Source organism: Etheostoma spectabile, unplaced genomic scaffold, assembly GCF_008692095.1.
Source record: "Etheostoma spectabile isolate EspeVRDwgs_2016 unplaced genomic scaffold, UIUC_Espe_1.0 scaffold00569416, whole genome shotgun sequence".
NCBI lineage: Eukaryota > Metazoa > Chordata > Actinopteri > Perciformes > Percidae > Etheostoma > Etheostoma spectabile.
In genome coordinates this window covers 37,009-46,097 of record NW_022605117.1, presented here as the reverse complement: position 1 = coordinate 46,097, position 9,089 = coordinate 37,009, and the positions used below count along the sequence as shown (strand labels likewise).

At 42.1% G+C, this 9,089-nt stretch overlaps 1 long non-coding RNA gene across 1 annotated transcript; it reads right to left on the bottom strand.

Annotated features, from left to right (window-relative positions):
- Positions 1-1,829: 1,829 nt before the first annotated feature.
- On the bottom strand, positions 1,830-2,529 carry LOC116684936 (uncharacterized). The gene is made up of 4 exons (XR_004330875.1): positions 2,432-2,529; positions 2,224-2,316; positions 2,024-2,135; positions 1,830-1,941 (listed from the first exon to the last, which is right to left on the bottom strand). It is a non-coding gene; the product is annotated as an uncharacterized LOC116684936 (long non-coding RNA).
- Between the last annotated feature and the right edge of the window lie 6,560 nt (positions 2,530-9,089).

The following is a 9,089-nucleotide window of genomic DNA, read 5'->3' as shown; positions in this document are numbered from 1 at the left end:
GATAACTGTGACTCGGCCTCTAACTCTTCAGTCGACTCTTCAACATGAAAAACATTACTTGTATTGATGGTGCTTTGAGGATATGAAAGATCAGATTCCACAGAATCAACTAAACTGCTTCCATGGCACTTATTAAGATGCTTTCTTAAACCTGAAAAACTACCAAAAGAACGTGAGCATCCTTCTTGACCACACTTCAAAAAAAGAGTCCTGCCTGTACATAGTCCATGAATTACCTTAAAGTGCTTAACAAGGTTGTTTGGACTTCCATGGTCACTTTTGCAAAGAAAACACTTCATAGTTTTATCTCAACTAACGCACCATTCTTGCTCGCAACTCCGCAACTCTAGGGGTCTCCTTTGTTTCCCCCATGTCGATGTTATAGATGGTTGTTTGCACAAAAGTGAAAAAGCTGCTCAGGGAAGAACTGTATGACGTACCAAAGACGTAATGGGCTTTAAAGAGTTCGTCAAAAGCGCCAACTGAACCTTTTGCCTTGCATGGAAGTGCATTCTTGTCAACCACAATGAAGAAGGAGTGAATGGTGCTTTGTGTGGATCCCTGGGCGAGAAGGTAGGGCTGACTGCTTTGGGTGATGTTGTCTAGATGCTGCTGCACACTGGTTCCAACCTACAACAAAACACATTTAACAGAATTGTTTTAGTGACTAATTTCTGACAATAGATCAGATCACCTCAAACTGTGCACAAGATGGAAGTGATGGAAGATATATTTTAAACAACTCTTAAAGGATTAGTTCACTTTGAAAACATTTTTTGCTGATAATTTACTTACCCCTATGTCATCCAAGATGTCCATGTCTTTCTTTCTTCATTTAAAAAAAAATTAAGGTTTGAGGAAAACATTACAGGATTTTTCTCCATATAATGGACTTCAATGGGGACCAAAGGTTTGAGGGTTTTGAAAACGACTGTTTGTTTTGCTAGATAAGAACTTTATTTCTCTGCTGAGATCATGTCGAGACTTTGAAGCTACATTGAGACAGACTTGAACCCTCAAACCATTGGTCCCCATTGAAGTCCAGTATATGGAGAAAATCCTGTAATGTTTTCCTCAAACCTTTTTGACTGAAGAAAGAAAGACATGAACATCTTGGATGACATGCGTGTTAGTAAATTATCAGCCAAAATGTTTTTAGAAGTGAACTAATCATTTAAGCATACCTTTTGAAATCTGATGAGCTGATCTACAGCTTGATATGCAGACAGCTTTCCCGGCCTCTTTCTACCTTGTGCAGATGGTGGTAGCAAATGTAGCAGCAGCAAGATGGCAGACATGTCACTGTCCCAGCCTACAAATAAGTGAATAAAAACCTGGTTAACATTATACCATAGTATAGCATTCAAATTGACAACTAGCACCAATATGGAAATGTACACTTTCTACACACCTACTTAACCCACAATAAAAAGTAAAACAGTTCCATTCATACCATTCTCAACTTCAGCAGCTGACTCAGCATTGCGCATCAAATCCAAGAGTTCTGTGGTGGGTACAAGTCCATGGCTTTCCTTTATTACTTTTGCTTTGAAAGTGGTTGGCCACTTCTCCAAAAATTTGTTGGCCGTGGCCTCACCAAACAGAAGTCTGAAATCTTGTTCTATCTGCAATGTAACACACATAGACAGAAGTGATGAGTGATACATAATGCTACATTGGATATTTTGGTGATGCAATGAATTATTAAGATGTCATACCAGTCCTGGTGTGTCCAGAAATCGTGGGAAGACCAAGAAGACATCTGATGATTTGGCTTCATCGTTGACCATTGCTTGCCGATATATGAAGGTAATTTCATCTTCTCACGGACAGTCTTTTCATCAGAAGAGTGTTTTAAAACAGCAATAGCTGCTTCCACATCCTCATCAGACAGCTCTCTATCATTGGCGAAGGGCTGACGACCACGGCCTGGCCCACCAACTTAAGAGAAAATACAATGTTAAGAACTAATTTCTGTACAATTCACAGGTTATAATCACATGTCACTGATCAGTAAACATACCTTTAGGAGATTTGCTGACTGAGGCACCTCTTTCCTCTGCTGATTTTCTCTGTATGGTCTTCAATCGCCATGCAAGGTATCCCGAACCACTCTCCGGATCGTAGTAATGTTCCTATGCAATTATAATAATTATAAAGGAGTACTATTAACATTTCAAACAGTGAATATGTGCATAATGTTGCACTAACCCATTTACTTACATATCCATGTTGTGAGTATGGGTCTTCTAGATAGGGAAACAAGGTTACTATCCCCTGTGCATACATCACTCTAACACTTTTGGGGGGGATGTCCTAGCAAATGAATTCAAAGTTAACATCATACTCAATTGACATTGCACAACACAATTTACATAATTAATAACTGTAAAATAATAACAATGTTTCTTTATAGCCCCTTAATGCTTACCCATGTGTTTCTGTCATCTCAGCAGCAAGTATGTTAATCATCTGTCTTCTGGTGGCATCTGTCAGAGATTTGGTTTTTCCATACTCTTGCATAATGCGTTCACCACCAGTTTTGATGTTAGGATTTTTTCAATCAACTACAGGTGGAATAAAATGTGCTTTCCGTTATTGTGAAACCATATGTAATGTTGAAAAAAATACTTATCTAGAACACTTCCCATGGTGAAACAACATTCAGATTGGACTTAACAGCAATTCCACCACTTACCGATTTTGCCTCGTAGTTTATGTGGCATGGCCTTTTAGGCTGGCTTCCTTCGTCAGCGGCTACTTCTTCAACAGGGTCACCCATCATTAAATTCAGGATGATGGTGTCATCAGATGTACCCGAGCATGATGATGATTGAGAGGCACCTGTTCATTATGAAATATGTACAAAATATAAACACATTACAAGAATCAGTTATTTTTAAGACAATAAATATTCTCATTCCGGCCTTTAAACTAAACAAAATAATTTGTGAATGTCTGAATAAATACCAAGTCCTCCATTGCCCAGCATGATTCTGAAAGTTCCAGGTGACTCCTTCACTATTTCTTCAAAAACCTCTGTGTCAACTTCTGTGTCTGACTGGTCATAAACCTTAATGTCTGGCTGCCTGCTTTCTGGTATGTTGAATTTTAGACATGCTGTTTAAAAAAGTTTAATAAAGAAAAAACATTACTTTGTCACAAGAATCAATGGTCATATTTAATTTTGTATTCAAAAAAAGATGAAAGACCTGCACCGGAGTTTGAACAGCAATGATTATTGACCTAACTAGATATCATAGCATAATAGGTTAATGCTGTATTATTTTGTTATTGGGTGATGTATTTTGCTTTAACCTAATGTACCCACCTTCTTTCAAGAAAGCATCGAATGTCAGCTCAGACAGCTTGACGTATTTCTGCTCTTCCCCGAATTGAACACGCAACAGCATTTTGCCCCTGTTAACATAGAAATATATTCAAATCATAATTTAGGGCTAGTTCAAATAAAAGTTACCTATCCATTTCTCTCAGTACTGGCAATGCACTAGATGTTACACGGTTACAAAGGGCGGCTGAAGAAGACAAAGTTGTGCTGGTTGAATAACGTTTGGCTATTTTCTGCAGCAAATATAGGTTTAGGCTAGTTAAATTTTAGAGGCACGTACGTTGTCTCATTAGCTAACGTTACCAAATAGCTGTGCCAAAGTTAGATATTTTAGTTCGAACAGTAACCTTAACCCGTTAAAATAGCCATGTTAAACAAACACGTACATGCAATCAGTGATCTAATTATCGTTTATATAAGACCAACATTAACTATCAGAAGCATGCAATTGCCAACATTGCCAGTAACGTTATAAACAGATTAACGTTGCCTGGGAAGCTAAAAAATACATTAGCTATGAAAAGCTGTTAACTGTATTAAATATTTTGTTGTTATAGCGACCGAGCTAACGTTATTTTACGCATAAATCGTTCATAAGTGAAATATTGCAACACCACGTGATATTGAAATGTTGAAATCAACGACATGGATTGCTAGCTGGTTAACGTTAAGGTTACGTTAATACCCTTGACTCATATCAGCAAAACTTTAAAATTATGTAACTTAACGTTAAAAAATATCGTTTTGGTGTTAAAAACACAGGGATGTTACTTACCAAGTTGGTATAACGCTCATTCGCAGTCTTCCTCCACCGACATGTGCCAAACTTCAGCACAGCAGAATGGCGGATATTCATCACTGCGCGTAGAGTTGAAAATGCTACGTTTCTGCAGATTTTTACACTCACTTTTAACTCCACTGATAGAGCAACTTTACTCTTCAAAATGTTGAAAATACTCTATCTGGGTTAAAATATGTTTACTCTGAAATATTAACACCCCATTTTTTACTGTGTACTCTCCATTATTGTAGGACACTGCAAAACCCTTAAGTCCCATACCTTAAAACTTCTATTATATAAGATGGAACCCACATTGGATTGTCTACTTTTATCTCTTTGTTTTTGTTTTTAAACCGAATGTTCTCTCATTTAAATCTAAATTATTTTTCTTAAAACGTTACACTATTTCCCTCTTTTTCCTAGTTGGAGTTTTCTCAGCCTCCCCAAGTACCACTGAGATCTGACAGGACATATTACTATAATTTTGATCCATCTCCTAATTGCAGACATACAACAAATAAAGCAAGACAAGACATACAGACATACATTTAAACATATACCAACTATACCCAATCTGAAAAGTGAGTCATTAATAGTGTTGAATTCTCACCAGCTATGTCCCTCCATAAAATGCACTAAACTTTCTATTTCTTATTTCTTACTTTTTCCTTGTGAAATCATATACTCTTGTTTCTATATAACCCACTTTTTCCTTCTTTCCCTCATTCTTACAACACCCTCTCTCTTTGTCTCTTTCTGTATGTTTTTTTTTTTATGAGCTAGCCTCTGAGCCTGGCTGCATTTGTTGTCTCAATGCAGAATCCTGATATTTTACTGTCCCTTCGCTCTTGCCTTGCAGCAGCTGTCTGTGAGTGAAGAGAGGCTGAGGGCTCTGAAGCACTGGGACACGCATTTTCTCTTCTTCCTCTGAACCATTTATCAACTCGGTGGTATCTTTGCTCACAGTCACTGCCCCTTTATGTATGTTTACTGTTGGTTAAATGCCATGTGTGCCAACCGGAGACTATTGTGGCAGTCTTATGTGTAGATTTACTGGAAGTGACTGATCATTTTCTGTCCCTGTGTTTTATCAACCCTGTCTTCCTTACCTTGTGTCCTAGTGTCCCTTATGGGGTGTGCTGCTCCCTGTATGAGCATTAAAAGACAGTGGAGAACAGCATGTTTATCTACTACATTTCATTATTTTATTTCTCAATTTGGCACGTAATATGAGATTTCAGTTTTGGCATTGTCCTCTAATTCAGTTATATCATCCTGTAATTTGATTCTATTCCCCACATTATCAGTCCCGCCCCTATTCCCAGCATGACACAATTTATCACTATTCTTCTCCCGAGCCCCATTTCTTTTTTAGGCTTGGTGCCCTCTGTCCAGACTGAGGACTGTCTGGACTTCTTAAGCTGCGCTTAAGTAATTCCTGCATTTTTTGAATCAAATTGTGTGTCCGCTAAAGTGCGGGTTGGAGGATCTGCTGGGGCACAATGTGTCAGGTGATGCCAAGGTGTGCCTGATTTACCTTTGACCTGGACCGAGTGTGAAGTAACCTCCCTCACTTCGTACGAAACCAGTTCACCTGGGGTTGGCCCACTTCCTCTTGTGGACCTTAACCTGACCCAGTCTCCTACCTTAATGGTCTGCCTCTCGTTCTGAGTGGGTGCTGGCTTCTTTCTCCACCTGGGTAGAGAGGGCTGAGACCAAAGAGGTTAGTTCATTCATGTAGGCAGACATTTCTACCTGTTTTACATCCAATAAAGGCATATGACCTCCATTATTGGGTGGACCTGGCATTTGGTCTGCCAGTCAAGATCTTGTGGGGGAGGTGCGTCTCTTCCCCTTTTGCAGCTCTCATGGCCATGAGTGCCAGGGGAAAGGCCTCCACCCACTTAATCCTGCTCTCATGGCAGACCTTGGCTATCTTAGCCTTCAATGTTTGGTTGGCCCTCCCCACCAATCCCTGGGACTGTGGATGTATACCGACCCGAATGAGTGTGTGATGCCCGAGGCAGCTTGAACTTCTCTCAACAACTGGTTGTTAAAGTGAGTGCCATTATCTGATCTGATTCGTCTTGGAACGCCGTACCGTGGTATCAGTTCAGTTTTTAACCATCTTACTACGGTCTTTCCATCTTCATGTCTAGCTGGGATAGCTTCTACCCACCTAGAAAATCTGTCTACCATTACCAACAAATATCTTTTCCCTTGCACTACATTGTCTGCTCCCATATCTGTATAATCTATACTGATGTCTTGGAAACAGGCTGTTGGAACCGGGAAAGAGCCCATCGGCGTGGTGAGGGCAACATGAGGATCAGGAACCGGGTGCACTGCTGGAATGGTGACATCGTCGGAGCCAATAAACAATCTGGTGCAGGGGAACTGGTGGCGGGGTTGTCAGCGTCATGAGTCTCACAGGGTCTTGGAGTGTGGAGGGCGGCACTTCTACTGAGATGTGGGTCCCCTGGGAGTTCATCCATCCAAACTTGCACATTAAGTCCCTCCTGAGTAGATTAACTGGGCAGGAGGGAGACATCAGGAAGGAGTGGAGAACCTGCTGTGTTGGTACTGGACTGTAAGTGGTTCCGTAAAGGACTGGACTAGAGGTTTGCCAGTGACCCCTATAATGGATTGAGTCCTGTTGGAGAGAGGGAAGACCCCTGAATTTACACATGAAAAGGTGGCGCCAGTATCAGCCAACATGATATAACTGTGTCCATTGATTGTCAGAGTGATGAGGGGCTCGGCACTCAAGGGGAAGTGGGTGGTGCCGTTGTTGTCAGAGAGTCATTGTGGTGGTGGGTGATACCCCTGCTGGGTCATCCACTGTGCCAGGGCTTGGTTAGCAGCAGTGAGCGCCACGGCTGTGGCGGTTGTTGAGATTGCGGGGCTGGCCTGCGCCCCAAGTTCTGGCTCCCTTCGGGCTGCGGTTGTGTCTGGCAGTCCCTGGCATAATGTCCGGGTTGTCCACAGTTGTAGCAGTAATATGTGGTTCCTCCTTGTCAGGTCCTCTCTGCCCCCTGCCTCTAGGGGGGCCTCGGCCTCTTCCTCCTCTTCCTCTATTTGGCCAAGGTGTTTGCCACTGTGTTGATTGTACCTGTGGTGGCCAGGGCGGTTGTGGTTGAGGGGGCCAGGGAACTTGTGGTGGGGGGCCCATCATCTGGGCCATAGCATAGACGGCTTCGGGGGTCACCTGGACCATTGGGGCTTGTGTCACGTGGGTGAATGGGTTGTTGCTTTGTCTGGTCTTGTGATGGTTCTCTCCAAGGTTGTATGGAGGAGGTGGGGTGGTTTGTGAAGTTGTCAATTCTGGGTATAATCTATTTATTTTCTGAGTTTTATCCTGGGATGGGGTATCTTCTGCTGTTATTGGGGGTACAGTTGATTTTGACATGGTGGCCACTAGGCGGAGGGCCAGGGCATGACACTCCTCTTCCTCTTTTCTGGCAGCTCGTTTTGGCCTAGTGAAGCGGAATCTGCCTCCTTCTTCTCTTTTTTCAGCTCGCTTTGCATAGTTTAAACATTGATTTTGATAGTCAGTTATTTGTAGAATCTGTTGAAAAGTTGGCCACTCCTTCCACAGGTATCCAACCGCCTTCTCCCATGCTGTTATTAATCTTTTCCCCCTTTTGCTATTACCCTTGTTACACTTTTTTCCTAATGCCTGTACCAGCTTTTCTCCATAAGATGTCGCCATTGTCTCTCCCTTTTCACTTCTTACTGACTCTAATCAAATAGCCCCTCCCTTTTCACTCCCTCTGCTCCTTTCTGCTCTCCCCTCCTTTCTCACCCACTCTGCCCGCTTTCTGCTTCCCCTCCCCTTTTCTCTCTGCAGGCTGTCTCTCTCCCTTTCTCTGCAAAATTCCTCTGCACCCCCCTTTTTCTCTTTTCCCTCTCTTTTTTCCCTCCAAATTTTCTACTTCTCAATAACCCACAAAGCACCCTATCGAACTCATTACAAGATCCAACAGTATTTTTACGTGTAATTTTAACCTACGTCTTCAACGGCATCACCACAGACGGACCAGAGGCTTGGTCAATTGTCAACGCTTCACTCGGGCTCACGCAATCATTCTTTTCCAAACTTTACAAATACATTACATTTTCAACAACAATTACTCTTCTCTTTATCTCTTATCTCTTCTCTTTATCTCTTATCTCTTACTTTCACTCACTCCCTACATCCGCTGAGAACAGCCTTATGGGCCGGTTTCTCCCTAGACAAACACTGACACGTGGCGCGCTGCAAACTTCCCCTCACAGTAACACTGATACCCACGCCACGTGCTCCAAAGGATTATGGAATCGTATTTGCTGAACCCAGCCTTATGGACCGAGACTTCAAATGGTGAACACTGGCTCTGTACGCGCCGAGACTTTCCCTCGGCATGTAGTTTAATTACTCCTACCGGCAAGTTTCAATCTCCCGCGTATCTTAGCTCCAAACTTTGGAATCACCTATGAACACTGGCCCGCTATCGCGTTTCAGGTCTTCTCCCATTAGTAATCCTACTAAAGCAAGTCTACTGATAGGTTTATCGAACCTCAACACACACGTGGCTCCATACAATTATGGAATCATATTTATCAACTCATTCACATTTCCAACACTCATTCTTCAACAGCATTATATACACTCTGTATTTCGCTCTCTATGTTTTCCACACTCACACACTTTCACGCGTTTGGCCCACCTTACGGATGAAGCCCCTACGACGAACGCTTGCTCACTGTGCTGTGGCCTTCCTCATCAGAAAACGACTGCAGCGAATCTAACGACAAGTTTATCGAATCACTCACAAGAACTGGAATCGTCTACGCATCCCAGATGCTTACTCACACACTTTCATTCATTCAACAGAGAAAACGGAATGCATTGCTCAATGTCCACAAAACACTTAATAATTTTTAGTCTATATTTTTACATAAGTACTCACCCGGAGG